We start from the raw sequence: 19,185 nt of genomic DNA on the forward strand, positions 1-19,185 counted from the left end.
AAAAAAGGCCTTTCTACTACTATTACTACTATTGAATACTCATCTCATTTTCAGCCTGCGTCCTACAGCTGTACACAATCCTCTTAGAATAATTAACAACATTAATTTTAAATCGAAAATACAAACTGAAATACGTTTTCTATTTAGTTTAGTTTTGTAAATAGTAAGTAGATAGTAGTTGTATTTTTTAAAATTTTGTATAAGTATATGTGTTATAACTTTACTAAACATTTTTTTTTTTATATAAAGACAGCAATATCTCAAACGAATACCTAACGCGGCCGCGCGGCCGGCAGGGAAACTTCTCTTAACTGATTTTTTTTTATTTTTTTTATACGACTGGAAGGCAAACGAGCAAGTGGGTCACCTGATGGTAAGAGGTCACCACCGCCCATAAACATCTGCAACACCAGGGGTATAGCAAACGCGTTGCCAACCTAGAGGCCTAAGATGGGATACCTCACGTGCCAGTAATTTCATACGATACAAATGTGAATACTCTACCGGGATAGTGGTTGGACGGTACCTCCGAGTTGGAAAACGGTGTTAAATACTCGTGCTGCGTCATCGGTGTGTGTGAACGTACCTTTACAGAGCGATGTTGTTAGTGTTGTGTGCTACCCTACATTTGACAGTTGTAATGATGATGAAAACGCGGGTAGTTGTGTGCCGGTGTCAGTTTCGTCGGGTAGTCGCGCGAGCAGAGCGGCGGCGCGCAGTGCGCGTGTTGCAGCAGCCGCTGAGTCGCGTTGCTCCGGAGACGAAGGGCTACGGATTAGCCCGAAACATGTCGAGCTAAACTCGATTTAAGACGTGAGTTATCCGGGTCATTTTAATGTGAATACTCTAGTGCAGATTCTGTGTATTCTCACTATCATGTGACACTTACCACCTGTTTTATAAATAGGAAATTAACACATAGTTATTGACTTTCTATATTAGTTCGGGAGGAGGCGGGTCAAAGCGTCTGGGTCAGCAGCCGGTAGAACTATGACTGTGTAGGAGTGATTCTGAATACATTAGGCGTAGGTAGTATATACTTATGCTTTCTTCTAAAACGGCGAAACAAACGAGTCAAATAGAATACTGACTTAGCAAAATATACGATTTTTTTGAATTATTAAGGCTTAAAATAAAATAAAAATGTTATTGGGATGTCTGAACACACACACACACACACACATACACAAATATCACGCCTGTATTCCCAAATGGCCGTCTGAAAATGGATGTTTGAAGTTTTCAGTTATTTAATAGGTACCTTGTACATAAGATGGCAATGCAAGTACTGTCAATTAAAAGTATGGTCGGCAAAAACTCTTGATAAATAGTCATATATTGATTCAGGCTTTACAATAAAAAATATGTTATAAGATTAATGTTCACATACAATTCAACCCGTATAGTGATGTGTTTATTCTAAATCTCATCAAAGTCTCATTCCATTATCTCGCATTCGATTTTGGTAAAGACCCAGGACTAAGTACACCATTAAGTAAATGCACTGTTCTGGCGCAGGGTTTTATGATAGTCAAGTTAATAACTGTTCTAACCAGGTCCACATAACCAAAGAAAAATAAATTCTAAATCAAGAACACCAGGGCACAGGCTTGCTTGAGTAAAAACAGGAAGTATGACAAGAGTTTTACATCTATCACGGGTCGAAAAAGCCCTAATTTGATATTTTTCCACAAGATTTTTTAAATTTAACCCTTAATTTGTATACAGCCAAAACCTCTTAAACCAATGCCAATGTTTTTCTGTCTTTTTTAAGTAGCAACCCCCTACAAACAAGAACAACGTTTAAAACTTCACGACCTTACTCATTATAGGGCAGATGCTATTTGTTTTGACAGATTGCGACCCCCTTTACCTGTAAGCGACCCCGCCGGGGGTTCCGACCCCCGTGCTGAGAACGTACCCCATGCATAATACAGCGTTAGTCTAACAATTGTAACATAATCGAAAACGGACATTAGTGTTGCACACATTCGAAAGTTATTTCCTGCCGGAAACAAATAATCGATCTTATGAATTAATAATTCGAGTTGAGAATCGTTTGGCCGCTTTTGATTTGTACGACCCATTTGCTCGCGTAGTACCAGCGTGCATTCGCTTTTCCAGCACACAATCTTATCGGTGAAAAATCATATTTTTAATCAATCGAATACCAATTTAATGAGAATCGCCCTCGCTTTGATTCCCTTTGGGGTTGGGAGTGTATTTGTGCTCTTTTGTTTTTGCGTGAGTGGCCGTGGCTGAGGGCTCAAAGGGGTGTGAGGGGAGGAGAGGGGAAGTGTTGGGGCAGCTAAAGCCTTTCCAGGTCTACTACGTTAGTAGCGACGCGACCGTCGTGTTGAACGCACGCATGGCGCTTACGGCACGATCCGAGCGCTTTTCGATTATTTTAAAGCGTAATAATACCCATATATTTAAAACTAAACGCTGAATTACTTTTTTTTTTACTTGCTTGTTTATACAGTGCGTGGTCAAGTGAATGCAAGAGGATTGAGCGGTACTGATGCGATCGTTTCGGCCGGCTTATACAGGGTGAATGTATGACCTACTTGTGTAGTGATAACCTACTAATACCTAATATTTCCTAAACATGACCTGTATAGCGATAAAATTATGGGTTTAATGGCATGGCTCATATAAGTCAGTGAGACCTTTTTGTCCTAATAGAAAGCTTATCTTGAGTGCTATTTTTACGTTTAAATTAAATATAAATACTCGCAATTTTTAAAGGAAAAAGCGTTAGAAAGCGCGGGAAATGACTAAAACCAAAATATAATCATCGTCTCGGCCTATATTCATCCCATTATGGGGCACAGGACTCCTCTCAAAATGAGAGGAGTTGGGCGGTAGTTCCCACGCGGGTCCAGTGCGGATTGGAAACTTAGCACACACCATTATATTAAAAAAAATGTAAATAGCGGAATTGGGTACGGTTAAATTTATCATAAACTTATAAAATGATAATTGATTCGGTTCTTAAATTAAGTTTGAAACGCCATGAATATTCGTTGAGATGTTTTCATTAATTCCGTTTAAACCGATTATGTGTGGAGTTGGCACAGTGTTACGCGGAATTTGTTGAATTTCTGAATAGCTAATTACTGTGATTAAACGTCACGCGTGTTTATAATTAGCATTCTAATTAAAATTAGCATCCGCTTTGTAAATTCAATAATTTTACATGAATGCTTTGTTTCGTTATAATTTTAGATTTGATGCATAATTTGGGATGTCTTGCAGGTAGTAGGACCTTGTGCAAGTTGCTACCACCATCTTGCTCGCTAATTCTGCCGTGAACTTGAGGTATCTCATCTTAAACCTCTAGGTTGGCAACGCATCTGCAATACCCCTGGTGTTGCAGGTCTCTATGGGCGGTGGTGATCTCTTACCATCAAGAGACCCACTTGCTCGTTTGCCTTCCAGTGAAATAAAAAAAAATTATATCAGGTCCTTTGAATAATGGAAAATTTGAGGTAACTTTATGTCCCGGAAAAATGGGAAGTCCCTCGAGCCCACCAGGAAAAACATTTCCACGGACTACGGTTTGAAACATTTAAACCGAAAGTGTACTTATTTATAACACTTGCTACTGTGTACATATGTTGGCGGCCGATCGTAAAATCCGCCAGATCATGAAATTCCTAGGCATATTATAGGAATTGGCTAAGGGACATCCGCCATATCGTTCAAAACTCACCGTTTAAAGATTTGCTTAGTGACGTTTAGGCAGATCATGAAATTCCTAGGCAATTAGGCATATCATGAAACGCCGCCATATCGGTTCTGGCACTTCGCCTGCCGTTGCCGTTGCGTTGCCTGGCTTCGCTCGTCGTACCTAAATTTTTCTTTTTTTCGACATATCACGATGTGCCCGGTATAAAGCTTGGAATATCGATGAATGCATTGCTCTAATCGATCTGCCGTATTGTTTCTCAGGCACGTCGTGATATGCCTGGCCAACTTTTAGGTATATTATGAAATGGCGCCATTTCATGATATGCCTAGGAATTTCGTGATCTGGCGGATTTTACGATCGTCCGCCGACATATACAATAACAATAACGGCAGACATCACTTTCCATATGTCGATGTTTAGACTGGGTACACATCAAAATAAATTTATTTTATAGTTTAAAAAGAATAATGGACGAATTAGCGGTAGCAAGTTTGATCCCCGTGAGGGGAAAATATTTGTATGATGAATAGGAATATTCTTACCTACCTACACGAGTCTTGGATGTTTGTAATGTGCTTAAGTATATATTTATTTACATATATAAATGTACGTATGTCTATCCGTTGTCTTGCGCCCATAGTACAAGCTTTGCTTGGTTTGGCTAGATCAATTAGTGTTATTTTGTCCCAAAGTATAATAAATACATAATGGTTTTGACATCAAATCTTCCCAGAAATTATCAATTTTGCAGAATTACTCGTATTATAAAATTAACTCAACCTAACCCAAAACCAATTTGTAGATTACACGATCATAAAAGTTTGTATAATCAATAGTTTCTAATAGATGTAATATCAAAATGATCATTATGTATTTTGTTTATTATTCTTTTTAAACTTTATTTGTTTTGACACGTTCCCGTTTAGTCTTTGGTTCTTAACCCCTAGGGCCCCTTAACCTTTAATAAGGTAGAGGCGATTTAGCGACCACGTGCATTGATTTGGAAATTCAATCTTATTATTTTAGTAATAAGTTACAATATTCATTGTTTTTATTGAAAATACTAATAGCTTTAAAAATATCATTTGCCAGGTATGTATTCGGTTGCTGCTTTTGATTCCGTGGTAGTATGCTCCAATAAATGGGGCCTTATTAAGGGTTAAATGCGTAATTTTTGTGTTTATATATATTTTTTTATTTAAATTGTTTTGCTAGCTTTCATAGTTAAGCTAATTGTAATTATCATGTCTTTGATGTCAAGTTTCTTGCTTTTCATTCTTCTTGGTAATGATGGTCTTTCCGAAAGCGCTGGTAGCATAAAATAGTGACATAAAAAGAACCCTTTGTAGCGTAAACCGTAAAACCGTTTTGGGAGTAAAAGTTTTGATTTTGATAATTTCATAAATAGGACCCTTCCAACTATTTCCTGGTATCCCTCAGGAACTATTAAGATTCGTGTGAATATTATTTTGGTTCATGTATTTATTTAAGGCAAATTAAAACAATAATTTGGATGACTGAAACAATTACTTTGTTTAACTGCTACGTTTATGCAAGAACGCCTCAAAGCTCAAAGCAAAGTAACGCCTTTTGATAAATTATAAATCTAATCTCGCACATAAATTTCGAAAAACTGTAACGTTTATTGGCCAAACATTACGATTTGGCTAGTAGCACTAAACGTAATGCTTGTTGAATTGTTTAAAGTTAAATAAATAAAAAGAAAAACTCAAAGGTGTGGGCCCGGGCTCGAACCCCTGACCCTTTGCTTGTGACACAAACATGACTAAATACTACTTCTAATAGAAATTACGCGTTAAATATTACTACTTCAAATATAATAAGATGCAAACAGTGATACAATTTCAAGTCTCGAGGGGTCTACGAATCCGTAGCAAGTGCTACGATATCGTAACGCGGAGCTTCCCGCCAGTGGAATAATTTACACTATTTAAGTCAATTTCAGCTCATTAAGGTTGTTGGAGTTGATTAGAAATTATAAATTGGTTCGTAAAATCGATGTGAGCTTGAATCTGTGTATAGGTAGTGCCCCGAGAGTTGAAGTGAATGATTACAGACACAGCTACAGGAAGAACTGATTGCATAAAAGGAGAATGAGTGAAATGAATCAGTGAATGTCAAAATCCCGCCTGTCATTACATGACAGGTTCTTGTGTGCGGGACCTCAACTCTAGTAGTGGCACTACCTATATATTCTACGTGAAATGTGTGAGGTTTTGCCCGCGGCTTCGGCTTGGGAATATAAAAAGCAACTTAGGTCCGTATCTAATAAGATTTTTTATAAATCCTTTCTTAGTGCATCTCTACACCGTGTATTTCTTGATTCCCGTTAACTTCCACAGAAAGTTCAAATCAATGATAGAAATTACCTCGTAATTAATTGGGCATATTTTATATAGAAATGAAAAAAATCGTGTAACTTCACAGTCATTGCTGAAGGTCTGATTATAAAATTAACAAATTTGATGTACATTGATGTAACACAAAACAGAGACATTTGTGGTGTTCAACAAACTATGTGTCTCTTTTTACAACCATTTTATTTAACTTGCAATGTACGTATGTACGGCTCAAATCTTGAGAATAGAATTTCGCCCACTTTCAGACTTCGGATTGACTTGAAATTTGGCATACTTAAGTAAATCTACTGACAATACAACAATCTAGTAGTGACATCCTGGTGGTCTAGCCAGGATCGTCTCCGCAGGATGCAACTCCTCGACGGTTAATGGTATCGACTTGAAATTTGGTACGGAAATGTAGTTTGTATGACAATGTAAGTACAGTTAACAAAAAGTACAGTCAGCATAAAAGCTTGTATTAAAAGTTGCTACACTTTTGACGAAGTGGTCGTGGTCATTGATCAATCAAGGATCAGCAGTGAATCTTAATGACGACTTTCTTGAAAAAACAGCGTGGTGTTTTCCTCTAGTCTTTCACACCGCAGAGCTGGGGTTTGGAGTTCGTGGTTGGCAATAGACAGCGCTGCTGCCTACTGCCTACTTTCACTTTCCTTAGTTCCTTTTACGACACCCAAGGGAAGACACGGGTCTGTCACGGACGAAGTATTTAATCTAGCTAGCTAGAAACTATATTTTTTCTATAAATAGGTATTACCTACTCTATAGGTACAAGGTCGAAACTACTTTAGTTTATTTAGATACTTAATTAGTTGTTGATGCTCTTTCGATTCAGATATCGATTTCGATTATCTTTTGTTTCAGAGGTATTTTTTTACTCATCTTTTGAGGAGAAAAATTCTCCGTTACAAAATGGGATAAGTATTTTTTATTTTTGAATTTAAAAGATAACAGTTATCAAGGTTCGGATTTTGTAGCAAGACCGATAATAAAAGTGAATATGCCTATTTCTTTACGGTATTTTTTTCCATCCATAGAGTTATTTTTTCAGATAAGCAATTAGTGCGCTACAATAGTATAAGAGCATTGGTGCCATTTTCACAACGCTTTTTCACTGGTATCTTTTTGCGTTTTATTAAACTTTTCACTAATTGATCTAGCTCCAGACTAGACTATACTACAGGTAACAGGCGATGGATAAACATTGTTATATAAATGAAGACATATGTGAGTGATATTATACCTATATTCAAAACTCGAGCACAAACATTCGTATTTCCTACTAAAATTTTTGCCCGGCCCGGGGCTTAAATTTTGCAGTCAACTTCTTCAACCATTTGCCTATACGGCCGTTAATCGTTAGTCACATAAAAACATATAAATAAAGCGATTACTTCGCTGACTTTTCGTACCAGTATAAATACAATTCAGGCAAAATAAACGAACTGGAATTCTTCAACGTTTTGCATGAAATTCTTTCCATTTGTGATTGTGAAATCAATATGGTAATTGTCGAGCAACGAGCTTGTCAATTCAATCACAAATAGGGCTGCATTCTCGTATACCAATCATTTAAAAATATAGAGTTTCGGCTCTTTTAATTGCATATATACACGTCAAATTCAGAAGTTTACTCAAGCAAGTTAACTTAAGTTCAATTTTAAATTTAAATACGGCCATAAAAATCCATCATTTAAATGTTGATGGAATCGATAAAATACAGAAAAATCGTAATTGGTTAAAAAGTTGTATTAATAAATTAAAAGTAGCTTCAAATTTTACAATTGCAATATTTTTTATGTATATGTATGTATAAGGTGTCCCGGGGCTATTGTAGCTGGGGGTATATTGTATCTGAGTCGTCTGATGGCATCCTTACGACGCCGTGTTCGCCATGTTCATGTGTGTTGTGTGAAGACAGTCTTCTGGTGAACACAACGTAAAATAGCCGAGAAGAACATGGCGTCCCCCTAGCTACAATAGCCCCGGGTCACCCTATATGTTCTTTATGTATATGTTCTGTAGTCGTCTTCGACTTTTAACAAGTCGAATTACATTTACTATTAGTGATTAGATTAACTAGAAATTTGGTACAGATAGGTTTGCAGTTTGGATGATAATGTGAGTAAGTATAGTCAACAAAAGTACTTACAGCCAGCAGAAAAGCTTCACTTAAAAACTTAATTTTTGAGCAAAAAGTTATCTTAACTTTAATCGGAATTTTAAAACGTTTTAATGTTTTTTTTTACATGAATTACTCATATCAAAATTAAACGTAATATTGAATTATTTTAATTCTTTCAAATTAATTTGCATAATGGAGCTTTCGTCAAGCAATGCAATGTGACTTCGACTGAAAACTGTGACGATTCAATTAATTCTATACTCGTAGCACGCCATCAATTTCCAGCTTTATACTTAACTATCAATTGCAAAAAAACAAAACGATCAACATCTGTTATATATTCCATGTGATTCCATGTGACTGTTCACCTGCACAATCGTACGGTCAAGGACTTTAATTCTTGAGCCACTATGAAACCATTTCACAGTGAATTATTATGAATCGAAACATTATTGACATTATTTCAATTGTTATTATTTTGTTTAATTAATTTATTACATTTCTTATTGATTATTTTGAATTTAATTCTAGAATTCAATCATTTTGATCCATATTTTTTTTACCTATACTCAAAACTGGAATTCAAGACCAAAAAATCTACGACAGATATGTCACTGTTAAATCTCTCAATGTCACTTCTGTCACTTCAAAATAAACTTTTCAGGTTTCGCCAACCTTTTTTAACAGTGATCACAAATTCTATATTGCTCTCGTGTCTGACATTTTTTTATGCGCAAGTTGTCTCCGCGTGGTTTCTGGAATTTTGCTATCAAGTTGCAAAAACTACAATCACCGTACAACGTGAAGAAGAAGAATATATTTATCTTTAATTTAACTGACATTGGCCTAAGTCTTAAGGCCGCCATTGAGGGGAATAATAATAACCTTTTTTAATATGATTCCTTGTATTGTTATTAAATAAGGATTTTGTGAAAAAATATATTTAAGTACTAACTTATTTTCAACTCTCAACTTTGAGACAATTTTATTCTAAGGAACATAAACAGGATAAGGTTGCGTTGTTCTACCACAGTGTAGTCCTGAATATTTATTTTATTCCGTTGTTATGGCCGCAACAGAATACATTATCTGTGAAAATTTCAACTGCCATGGTTTATGTTATGAGATACAGTACAGCCTAATGACAGACGGACAACTGAGTCTTAGTAATAGGCCTCATATTAAATCACAGGAAAGGAATTTGAAAAGGTGAAATGAAATATTTTTTTTAACAGTTTTAACCACCATATTTAGCCACCATAAACCCCATAAAGCGCGCTACACACTATTACTCTGCAGTTTTGTTGATTAGCTAAATGTATGTAAAAAATTAAATCAAATATTAGTTTGCTTTTATCTCAATTGTAAATTATTGCACCAAATGTTATGAATACCTGAAGAAATACAAGCACAATACCAGTTTTTCAACCAAAAATTACGAAATAATTAAGTTTTTATTCAGGCGTCTAGTATTTATGTAAAAGTAAGTAAACAAAATTACTTCGTTAAATTATAGAATCGAAATTACTAAAAAAAGAATATTCTATCGTGTGTTAAAAAAAATGGAATGTACTATTGTTCACACATTTTATTTCAGTGGCAACATTGTTTCTTGAATTCCAGTTTTAAGTATACATGAGCTATAACTCTGACATTGTCTTAATCTTTTTGTAGTAAATTTTATTTTTAGTCGCAAACCAACTCTATGTACTTAGTCTGTAAGATTGAAATATTGTATGCTGGACCCTGGCAGTTTGCGACGTACTAAATGTAACAACAAGAACCTATGTATACTAAAACACAACCTATCAATAAATATTTCAATTTGAATTTGAATTTAAACGTCATAGTGACATCACATTAATTAACAAGGAAAATCGTAATGACTTCCTTTGAAAAGGTTCCATGGTGGCTCATTAAACAAAGTCCTTGACCGTACTACATTACAACGTACGATACATTCCATATGCAGATACAGGGTGTCTATGACTATAGGGCTCTAAATGGACGGTTCGATTCTACTCGCATAAATAAGCTACCTTTGTTTTGTACCATTTTCAAATAACTTGAATTTAGATCATTTAATTACCAAAATTTATTCTTCAAATCTATGTATCGGACTTGGCGGTGTTATCGCTGTCTCCTCGTACCAAGGTGTAATTTTTGACATCTCTAAGATAAATATATATCAATGCGCTATCAATTTAGTATTGTACTACATACATTGAAAATTGCATTTAATATGTATGAATAAAATGAAATTAACAGTGGTCATATATTTAAAAAGTTACAGAACAAAAGTAGCTCAGTTAGGCGAGTATATAAATAAATAAATATCATAAGACATTATTGACACCAATTGCCCTAATCCCAAACGAAGCAAAGCTTGTACTATGGAAACTAGGCAACGAATAAGCATACTTATAAGAATCGAACTTTGAATTTAAAACATATGGTCAGAAACACTCTGTATAAAACCAGCTTACTGAGCGTTTTATTTAGCAAATTCGGCGCGGTCAGGTCCGGAACGGAACTCTGCCATATTTTATTTATGGTAAGAGATGGTATATTGACTTAATGGTCATGTTAGCTTTCGATTTTGGACTGGTTTTGTTTTTGGTTTGGTTTTATTATTGTAACCGCTTCGCACATTAGATTCGACAATCGAATAGAATTCCGGGATTTTATTAAGTAAATTCCCACGGGAATTATCAAAAAATATTAATCTGTATTTTTGCGTTGGTTGTACCATCAGCCATATGTGGTCTACCACCCTAAAGTTGATAATCGTTTGCATGTCACAAAACAATAATGCCAATAGACGTGTTTTTCAACTTGAAAGTTAGACTTTAGCGACATATCTATTTGATAGGAACTTGTTTAAAAATTGATAGACCACTTATTTGGCTGATGGTAAGACAAAAATAATGGAGACGCGGGCAAAAGCTTTTAGAAATAAAAATAACATTGAAAATGGTGAAATTAGCGTTGTATCAAAATAAAAGATTGCATTAAAAGTGTGGGTTCTTATTGGGAGAACACACTAGTTTAAAGGAGTTATAGTTATAGATAGTTTATTTTTGGATGGTTTTACTTTAAACCGTCCCGGTTGGTCGACGCTTCTGGGGACCCAAGAGCTGGCGCGTACTTATCCCAGCGGATCTCACTTGCGATCCAAAGGGGTAATGCGGCCAGCGTCATGGGAACCCTGCCACAGGCAGATCTTTTAGACGGGGTATTCTTTTTATAAATTTCATTGTTACAGTTAGTTAAGCTATCTTAGGTTAGTTCTTTTTTATGTATGTAAACTCATAATTGTACAAGGTTAGTTAACATTGTTTTTAAATAAACTCATACTTATTGTGATATAGTTTTTGTCATAAAACATTTTCAAAAATCTTCTGATAGTTATAGTAGAACTAGAATTTAAAGATCCTGCACTTTTTGAAAAAACACAAATGGAAAGTGTTCGGGAAAACGTGTTTTATGATTCATAGCCACGAAAACTCTGTACTTTTTCACTTGGATCGTAGAGTATAATTTTAGATTAGAACAGTACATAATACATGGCTCGTAACCTTTGGTTGACCTTAAAGCTCTATAACCAACCTTGCCACCGGTCTAAAAGCTATCCCGAGCTTTTTTTTAGAAAAAAGCTTTTTAAAGCTTCTTCGTTTGTGGTTTGAGTTCCAATATAGGATTATTAACGAACTTTGACCTTACATTTGTTGATGTTCTGACCTTTCAAGTTTTTGGCGTTTGATGTGTTGTTAACCTAAATATTGTGAAGTTGAATGGGTGAATTTTTTTTTTTTTTTTTTTATTCGACTGGATGGCAAACGAGCAAGTGGGTCTCCTGATGGTAAGAGATCACCACCGCCCATAGACAACTGCAACACCAGGGTATTGCAGATGCGTTGCCAACCTAGAGGCCTAAGATGGAATACCTCAAGTGCCAGTTATTTCACCGGCTGTCTTACTCTCCACGCCGAAACACAACAGTGCAAGCACTGCTGCTTCACGGCAGGATTAGCGAGCAAGATGGTGGTAGCAATCCGGGCGGACCTTGCACAAGGTCCTACCACCTGCAAAAATGTTTGGATTGTTATTTATTACATCAGACTAGAAGTAGATGGTAATATTACGAACCTTCTAACTAGTAGTTGTTGTGTCAGTTATTCTGTGTTGTTAATTATAGCAATAACGAAACCTAGCGCCGGTTTGTTTATCACAGCGCTATATTGCCATAAATAAACAATTGAGCTCTTTACGGAGTGTACTTATATCACTATTCAAGTGCGTGCTAATATAGTTATTTACAACTTTTCACACCAACGAGAATGACGAAAATTAAATAAAACAATTCTAAATATAATTAAAAAGCAACAAGCATAGAGAATGGCGTGGTTTTGCAATTATAAACTATTAAAAATTGCATTTGCAAAAAACACTTACTAAAGCCTTGAACAGAAAAGTTGCATCTATATTTCAGTTTGTATTTTCGATATAGGTTTTACGGGATGACTGTAAAAGTAACAAAAATTTGGAATTGAAATAAAAAATACAAAAAGATTCCAAAGAACCAATCTTAATTTGATTGCTTGATAACGATATCTCTTGTCCGGGTGAGCGGTTAGTTCCGATGGAGTGCCGAAAAGTTTCTCGATGAGGGCTACGGCATAGATGTCGCTAGTGTTGCTGCTTAAGTGGCTAAATAAGAAACAAAACAAGCTGAGATATGAGGTGCATAGGAGAAATTCGTGTCTGTATCGTTGTCCAGCGGTGGTGTAGCGGTATAGCACGCGGCACGGAATGCCGAGGACCTGGGTTCGATTCCCAGCGCTGGTCTTATTTTTCTGGTTTTACTGTGCATCTATATTTCAGTTTGTATTTTCGATTTAGAAAAGTTGCATTTTGATCCTTCTCGCCAGAGAGGAAAAGATACTTTTCTTAATGTGTGACAAATTTTATTTTCACACCTCTCCTTCAGAAAAGTAACTTTTCCTCCCTGTCGAGAGGGAGCAAAGTGCAACTTTTCTGTTCAAGGCTTTTCTAAGTGTTTTATTGCAAATGTCAATTTTTGAAGTTGATAATTGTAAAGCCACGCTATTTTCTATGCTGGTTGTTCTTTAATGATATTTAGATTTTTTTTTTTCAAGTGTGAAAAGTTGTATGAGCCACACGGGAGCAAAATTATTTTCATCTTGGGTGTTAACACTTGAATCCCTCATTACGCTTAGGATTCTACTGTAGAATCCTTCGCTACATTCTGGATTCAATGTACGCCCTCGCCGTAAATACACCATTTTGCTCCCTTGTGACACAAATAACTATTAACTACTAGTGTTTACCCGCGGCTTCGCACGTGTAAACCATACATCCAGCTGTTGAATTGAAATTCCGAGATTTCCCTAAAGTTGTATCGTGGTCTTCATTGACGATACATTAATAGAAGTTTATGTAACTGTTACGTAATAAGGGTCCTTAATACACGAGTGTGGTTGGAACTCATGTCTTAAATCGAGTTTAGCTCGACATATTTCCAGTTAATTCCTATATGTATGCAGTTTTGCAGCTGCCGCGGTATCGTGTTGCTCCTAGAGGAAGAGCTACAAATTATCCCGAAACATGTCGAGCTAAACTCGATTTAAGACATGAGCTATCCAGGTTGATTTCATTAAATAGGTAGTTCTACGAGCGTTTCAACCGTCTACGTTTACGTTGCACTGCTGGGCACAGACCTTCTCCCAGAATGAGAGAACTTGGGCCGTAGTTCCCACGCGGGCCCAGTGCGGATTGGGAACTTCACACATACCATTGAATTACTTCTCAGGTGTGTGCAGATGTCCTCACGATGTTTTCCTTCATCGTAAAGCTCGTGGTAAATTTCAAATGTAATTTCGCACATGAATTTCGAAAAACTCAGAGGTGCGGGCTGGGGTTTGAACCCACGAACCTCTGCTTGAGAGGCGATAGGTCAAACCAATAGGATACCGCGGCTTTTTTCTTCAATATATGCGACAGGAAACTGATAACGGTTGAAACGATAGTAGAACTACCCAAATATGAGTAAGTCTCACGGTAGATATGTATCTCACTCTAACGCTCATAGATGGTCAGTTGAGTTGGCGATTGTACGTGTAAAACTATCCCCGATAAGTCAGATCTGTCTTAGTTAGGGTGACCCATAATTCCATGCGAACTATTTTCTTTATCCGTCAAAGAATATGTTCATAATTTTGATAGATGTGCCTGCCGATCCTCAGAGAGGAAAATCATGTTATTGTTACTAATTTCAGGTTTATTACGAAATATTACAATGAGGGCTATCGTTTTTTGTCTCACTAGATCGCGCACTGTTGCGTGAGGTTTTTAAGTATGGCTTTCAAAGTCTGTTTTTACGGGCGTGAAAACAAAGTTTAGATTAAAATCATATTTAATACAACTTAAAACCGTACCATAAAAATATCGAGCATGCCACAGTGTTGCATAGTCCCCGTTTTGTTCGGAAAAAAGGGAGGACAAAGGTTTCCGAAAGACAAAACTGTCTCAAAACACAGACATTCATTGCCCCGGAACGCATATTTGCCATAATTAATTTCAGATATTGCAAAATATTCACAAAATTATTCTAATTATAAATAAACCCGCTTAGCTCACCCAAAAACTATGAGATTTGACATTTCGGAGACCTCACGCTACACTAGCGCCTCTAGTGGCGAACTAATACGCGATAGCCCTCATTAGTTTCAGTTAACAACTTTCGTAGTCAAGGGCGAAGCTACAAAAATCACAATGCGTGGAGATTTCTGGTATTGTTTTGTGTCATTGTAAATTACTAACATAGTCGCTTTATTGCCAATGTATTACTAACATATGGATCCATGAACTGAAATTAAAAAAAAAACATATAATTTAATTTACATATTTGTCCGTTATATAGGTATACTTATCCCTGGTATCTTTAGTGGCTGTCAGTCCACGCTCAGCCTAAGCTGGACCTACATATTAAAAATTTGTCCACTGTGTGAGATTTTCGGAATAAGTACCCACAGTAACAAATATTAAAGTCACATTTCAACCAGAGAACAGATTAACGGTTGTATGTATTTACATTATAAATGATTTTATGATACGAGTCCACATAGCTAAGTCGAACTTCTAGACGCAAGCCAATCCCAGCATTTCCCCTGAGCAAAGTTTTGATGTCTTAACAAATTCCAACACAGAATCGTTATAAAACAGATAGTTCTTTTTAATATTAAACATGTAGACTGTACGCCTCTCCGAGGCAGGATATGATGTACTGTTAACTAAATTAACCTAATTAACGTGTTTGTAAGACTCGTGATCATGCAATAAATAAATATTTTTAAATTTAAATTAAAACCAAAAGAAGGGATACAAAGAAGGTACCTTCATTTGCATTTTTTGCGGGTGAGCAGGTTCACTAATGTTTCGCAACGAACGTTTGGCAACCTGATTAATTTCGCAACTTTTAATTTCGCAACTGTTTAATATTTCTGAAACTATAAATATTTCAGGATTTTTATAAAACTAACTTAACCTAACATAAAGGGTTCTACACGATAGCCCTGAAATAAATCCTGAAATATTTACAGTTTTAGAGTTTGCGAAATGAAAAGTTGCGAAATGAATCAAGTTGCCAAACTTTAGTTGCGAAATGAACGGATACTGGGTGAGCAAAGTAATGTTTCAGTTCATTGTTATGATTGTCTGAAATAAATATTTTTTTATTGATATGATCCTCCGTAAAGTAACATGTGATTCAATAAATTAGGTATTTCAAAGGTGTCATGGGATAGAGAGTTAATTTTGTATATGAGAGAGAGAGAGAGAGAGAGAGACATTTATTTACACATATTCGATACACAGAAAAAACACGTTAGGATGAAATAATAATTTAAAAAAAACATCGAATAGTATAAATTGGGACCAACTCAGCATAATGTGGCGGCAAGCCACAACGCTGTTTTTCAGTGGGACTATATGTATGCTTTTTCAATTTTGTATTCTTCCACGAGAGGGAACCTGTGAGATAAAGCTAGTACTTATTTATAATCTTTCCTGGTTATAAGTTAAGTGCACATAAATGTTATCATTGGAAAACATACATAGACTACTAAAATCATTACTCTCCCTTTGGCTTTGCCGTAGTCGAGTAAAAAGAAAAAGCATAAAATTCGGCACATTGAACAATAATAATATATATATATATATATGAATGCTACGTTATACCTAGTACTATTCATTTTTTAAAGTAATATTTAAAATGGATAAGATTGCAAGCAAATAATAACATAATCGAACAACGAACTAGGAGACAGTTATAAATAAGAGTAATTCCTAAGTGACGATAAGAGCGTACACGTCCCATTCTCAGCGTACCAGTAGTTTGGTCAATAAATATCATTCCATACTATAATATTATGAATTGTGTTTGTATGTTTGTCCATCTTTCACATCGAAACGGAGCGACGGGTCGACGTGATTTTTGGCATAAAGATATTTTATGGGCCAGAGAGTGGCATAGGCTACTTTTATCCCGGAAAAATACACAGATCCCAAGGGAACAGCGCGCGATAACTGAATTCCACGCGGGCGAAGCCGCGGGCAAAAGCTAGTACCATGATATTTTACGTAATTTATTCCGGGAGTGGCAGTAATTATTAATTATAGGTATATTTATCCTTTTGACCTTTCTTTAACTTAAACTTTCTGTTCTTGCCCAAAGGTCTTCACTAATTACAAAACTTGCTAAGAAAACAGAATCTCAAGGCTCTCAGAAGTATTGACTTCAATAGTGATCGACGTTCTTTAGCGAAACTAATTAGTTGAGACAAGTAAAAGATCGGAAACTTGATTCGGCTTGAATAATTGGCTTTTAAATGCCAGTTCGGATGACTTAATTCTCGAGATACAGGAATTGTCCAGAACTCTAGAAATTTATTCGTTCGTGTGCAATAAAATAAAATATTTACTTGCTTATGTAGTCAACCAATTTGATTTTTAGGCCATCTTATAACCTTGTCAAATTACATACGACACACTCTTGAGTTGCATTACGGGTTCGGAACGTGCCAGGCTTCTGGCTGTGGGAACGCACGAGGCCGGCTACTGGCTTCACGCCTTCCCATCGTCAAACACGGGAGCATTTCTTGAGCCTGACACGCTTCGAATCGTAACCTGTCTACGGCTCGGGGTTACGGTCTGCGCTCCCCATAAGTGCCCTTGTGGCAGTGACGTCGACCAGCTCGGACATCACGGACTCTCTTGCCAAAAGGAAAGGATTGACTACACTGTTGTTCAAAATACACCGACGCACTGTAATTGCAGTAACGTGACTCATTCTTTATTGTCGCATCCCCACGATGTACAAGGTATTTACTAAATTTAATTAAAATAGAATTAAGTTATTAAATTAAGAGTTGTTTACACAATACAATACATACTCATATAACAAGTCATGTTTTAAACGCGTACCATCCATACTACTGCTCAACTAATAATAAATACCTACTGACGACCCGTACATAGAGTGACGTGATGATTTATGCGTCACTTTTTTGACGAGTAATTTATAAGCCGTTCCTAAAATACGCATTGATTAACGGTTTCTCAGCGTTTTTTGAGCAGCGATTTGGATGGTACGCGATAATAACCTAACCAGTTTAGATAAGTTGATAATCCCCCTAAGTTGCCATTTTAAATTCAAATTATTATCTCAACAGTTGAAACAATTTTTAATGAAACTTAACTAAAAACGAAAACTGCATGAAAATCGGTCCATCCGTTTAGAATCTGTGGCTGCCACAGACATACACACACAGCAGTCAAACTTATGACACCACTATTTTTGCGTCGAGGTTTTAAAAATCGTCACGCATGTTTCACGTCACTGCGTCTATCGTGCGTCAGAGTATTTTGTTCACCAGTGTAGCCGATCCTTTACCACATCAAGCTCTTGACTTGACAATTTGACAAAAACTCCTTCAAGACCATTCAAGACTATCAATAAATGTAAAAATGCATTTTATGAAAATGTTTCTCATTTATAGCTCGATATCATTCACAGAACATTCGAGAACATTCTCGAATAAACCTTAAACGTTGGCACTGAAACATGCACGTTCACTTTTTCATTTTGCGATAAATTCAGGCAACGCTGTAAACATACAGACTACTAGCACTCTCATGTCGAGTCAACATCCCTTGTAAAAGTGGACTTTAAGCCGCGCAACATAAATTCCTTTTGCAATATTTGAAGGACCAGAGATACGAGTTTTGAGAGTTGCTCTTGATATCTATGCGAGATGGTTTTCGAATCGTTTATTCGCAAATGGTTTGGCGATTGGGTAACGATAGTAATCGAGTCCAATGGCCCTGGCGATTTAAGGTTATTTTCCCTTGAAGTGTTGCGTTAAAAGAAGTTAGTATTACTTAGTTTGATTAATAAACGGCGCAGGTTGGGTTTTAATAGGATGAATGAAGCTAGCGATTTCCAAAAAATTAAATAAAGATTTGTGTTGAATGTTCATCATTATCATCAGCCGTAAGACGTCCACTGCTGGGCAAAGGCCTCCCCCTTAGAACGCCACAATTAACGAAAACTCGCCACTTGCATCCACCGGTTTCTCGCAACTCTCACGATGTCGTCAGTCCACCTGGTCTGGTGGGAGGTCTGCCAGCCAACGCTTCGTCTTCCGGTTCGTGGTCGCCACTCGAAGACTTTTCTCCCCCAACGGTTATCTGTTCTTCGAGCGATGTGGCCTGCCCATTGCCACTTCAATTTGCATATGTTTCCAGCTATGTCAGTGACTTTAGTTCTTCGACGAATTTCCGTATTCCATGAGTGAGTGAGTGTTGAATGTTAATTAGAAATATTTTTAAGCCATACGGATGCGATAGTAACGTATTTATTTACCTACCTATAACTCTCGTTTTAACCGACTTTAAACTAACAA

General features: G+C 36.4%; 1 protein-coding gene across 4 annotated transcripts in view; it reads left to right on the forward strand.

Annotated features, from left to right (window-relative positions):
- Nucleotides 1-2,343: 2,343 nt before the first annotated feature.
- The window catches only part of Gfrl (Glial cell line-derived neurotrophic family receptor-like), a 305,325-nt gene continuing 288,483 nt past the window's right edge, over nt 2,344-19,185 (forward strand). For 3 of the 4 annotated variants that reach the window (XM_074102667.1, XM_074102670.1, XM_074102671.1), the window contains exon 1: nt 2,344-2,414. The gene's annotated coding sequence lies outside the window, so the exon portion shown is untranslated. Of the gene's footprint in view, nt 2,557-19,185 lie in introns of all 4 variants that reach the window. The other variant, XM_074102668.1, reaches the window with a different exon arrangement.

Source organism: Choristoneura fumiferana, chromosome 19 (assembly GCF_025370935.1).
Source record: "Choristoneura fumiferana chromosome 19, NRCan_CFum_1, whole genome shotgun sequence".
NCBI classification, from domain to species: Eukaryota; Metazoa; Arthropoda; class Insecta; order Lepidoptera; family Tortricidae; genus Choristoneura; species Choristoneura fumiferana.